Raw genomic sequence first — 2,962 nt, forward strand, 5'->3', positions numbered from 1 at the left:
GCATGAAAACCTCCGTGCCAACTGGTTTGCTAACCTTGCACTGTTCAATGAGCTTCTTCAAGCTCAGCTCTGTGCGTCTGGGTCAGCCACACCCAATGACTCAGGTGTCCTTAAGGAAGCTCAGTGGCAGGGAGGGTGGTAAGGCAGCTGCCTGACAGTTGGAGGCAGTTGACTGACTCAGCCTCCATCTGGGCTGAAGTTGTCTTGTTCTCTGGCTCAGGAACCAGGGTGATATGCCTCACAGCATTTCTTAGACAGAAATTCACAAGTGTCTAGTTGATAGGTGCCTTTTAGTCTTCATGTCAAATGTGACTAGGAAGCTAAACAGTTTCCTAGGAACTCAAGAGTCCTACAGCTTCTGCAGGAACTTGTTTCCAGCATGGTGAAGGTCATGTATGAGAAGACAGGCTCTTTCCAGGCTCTGTACTCAGGCCCTTTCCCAATCTCAGCTGTAGACAGAGCCCTCCCCTCACCTCTTCCCACCCTCCTCTGACTCATCACCACAATGTGCTCCACAGACAATAGGTCTGTCTTCCCAGACTGCGGTTGGGGGAGGGCAGGAGTTTGTAGGCTACTGGAGCCTTCCCACTTGCCTTACTCTGTCCAAGCCATCCTGAAGGAAGGGACTGGGGAGGGTGGCCTCTCCTCCCGAGGCTTGGGTAGCCTCTGGCACATGCTTAGTAATGCCTTCAATTCCAACCTGAAGTTCTCGTTAAGCCAGCAGTAGATGAAAGGGTTGTAGCAGGTCCTGCTCATGGCAAACCAATGGAAGGCTAAGTAGAGGACATGATTGGTATGAATGACCCTGCTGGATAGGAGGAGGAGGTAGCAGTTGAGGGAGAACCAGAGTAGAGGGCAAATAGGACCACCACCAGCATTAGCATCTTGATGGCCTTCTTCTTCTTGCCCTGCAAGGTCAGGTACTGCTCTGTGGTCACGTTGCTGATTGTGTTGCCCGATTCTGTTGTCCAACCACAGCTTCTTGGCCACACGGGCATAGGCTACAGAGATGATGAGGTGGGTAGGGTGTAAAGCAGGATGAAGGTGGCCATGTCCAGGTATTTCCAGAAGAGGTCACCTGGCTCAGGAAAATCTGGCAGGCATAGAGAGTGAACTATGTCCTCACTGTATTTGAAGGTAAATAATTTCTGGCAGATAGCATGTGGGAGTGAAAAGAAGATGGCTAGGGTCCAGAGTCTTCGATGTGGATGACACCTTTTGTGATGGAGATCCGGGGTTTCAATGGATGCATAATGACCTGGTGGTGGTTCAAGACAATGGCTGTCACCATCAGGACAGAGATGGGTAGGGAGCAGTACTGGGCGAAGCGGCTGACGTGGCACATGCCTTTCCTGAATACCCATGGGCTGTTCACAACACGGACCAAAGTGAAGGGGTGCTTAGAAGCATGATCATTAGGTCGGTGATGGCCAGGTTGATGATGAGGAGGCTGGTGGCCGGGTGCATTTACTGGTTCTTGAAGATGACATGACACATCAGGAAATTGCCAAAGAGCGAGAAGACAATGATGAAGGAGTAAGCCACCGTGGGGTTCTGGGACTTGCCTCTTAGCGCCGCCGGCCCACAAAGTTTTGCCAGTCGCAGAAGGTGTAGATGTTCCAGAAGAAGCGCAAGGTGTTGGGCACGGCCAGGGTCACAGTAGGGCCTGGCCCAACCTGTCCTCCAGGCCCGCGGGGCGCTCCGTGGCTCCAGCCAAGGGGAGGAGAAGGAGCAACACCCCGTGAGGGACCATTTTGCAGGGGCCTCCACCCCGCACCGGACCATGCTGATGTCCCTGACAGGCTTCTGATGGGCAGGTGCGAGAAGGGACCCCTGGGGCTCTCCGCACCTGGCGGGCACCTGCTCTTCCTGGCCTCCCTCTATCGCCCATTTTACTCCTGTTACATAGCTTATGTATGTAGCAGAATATGCCACCCCAAAACATGCCTCTTTGGCATAAAGATTATTCTGAGGAGTTGCAGACGCAGGAGAAGCTCTGAAAACAGAGAAGTTACCCTTTTGTAAGGGAGATCTACATTATAAAGGGGGCCTGTACCAGGAGAGGTGAAGTTTACGCCTGAAGGGCAGGGCAACCTTTGCTTACCAAATGTTTCATCTTCTTATCTTCCTATGAATTTAATTGTCTTCCCCCCTTTGAAACCACAAATCCATATATCTTTCCTTAGCTGAAGATGTTACATAAGCCTCAACCATCTGGCCACCTTATGAGTCTCATATCTTTGTGGGGCTCCCATTTGAACATGCGTACGTAATTAAAAATTTTTTTTCTCATTAACCCATCTTTTATTACACGGTGTTCTCATCCAAAAACTTAAAAGGATAGAAAGAAAATTATTTTCCCTTCCCTACACTTAGTTTATAGTCAAAGACTTAAGGGAAACCTTATTCAAATTTCTGGAATTTTTCTCTGGTTCCTTTTCTCTAGTCCAGTGATGGCGAACCTATGACACCACCTCTGACACGCGAACTGATTTTTTTGGTTGATTTTTCTTTGTTAAATGGCATTTAAATATATAAAATAAATATCAAAATATAAATCTTTGTTTTACTATGGTTGCAAGTATCAAAAAATTTCTATATGTGACACGGCACCAGAGTTAAGTTAGGGTTTTTCATAATGCTGACACGCCGAGCTCAAAAGGTTCGCCATCACTGCCTAGTCTGACTTGTAAATTCTATCTTCCTCAATGTCTCTGAATTCTGATATGTGTTAGTCAGATGCTCCTGTTCTGTTACCTTCTTATCTGTCTGTAAGCGGGGGTGGCAATGTACCTCCAGACAAGCAAACAAGTAGCTCAGGCAATTGTTGGCTTCCCCTGGTTTGCTTTTCTTTTCACTGTGATCTCTCACAGACAACTACCATTACCCACTGAGGGTCTTTGTAGGTAGAGCTTCATGAGACCAAGCAAAGAACAAGCTTCTGGGGAAATAATAGAATCTG

General features: G+C 48.3%; 1 pseudogene; it reads right to left on the reverse strand.

Annotated features, from left to right (window-relative positions):
- Positions 1-312: 312 nt before the first annotated feature.
- On the reverse strand, positions 313-1,753 carry LOC139002575 (G-protein coupled receptor 83-like; annotated as a pseudogene).
- Positions 1,754-2,962: the final 1,209 nt, after the last annotated feature.

Source organism: Myotis yumanensis, unplaced genomic scaffold (genome assembly GCF_028538775.1).
Source record: "Myotis yumanensis isolate MYYU_CA2020_CCGP unplaced genomic scaffold, mMyoYum1.0.hap1 SCAF_2, whole genome shotgun sequence".
In the NCBI taxonomy this organism is placed as follows: Eukaryota; Metazoa; Chordata; class Mammalia; order Chiroptera; family Vespertilionidae; genus Myotis; species Myotis yumanensis.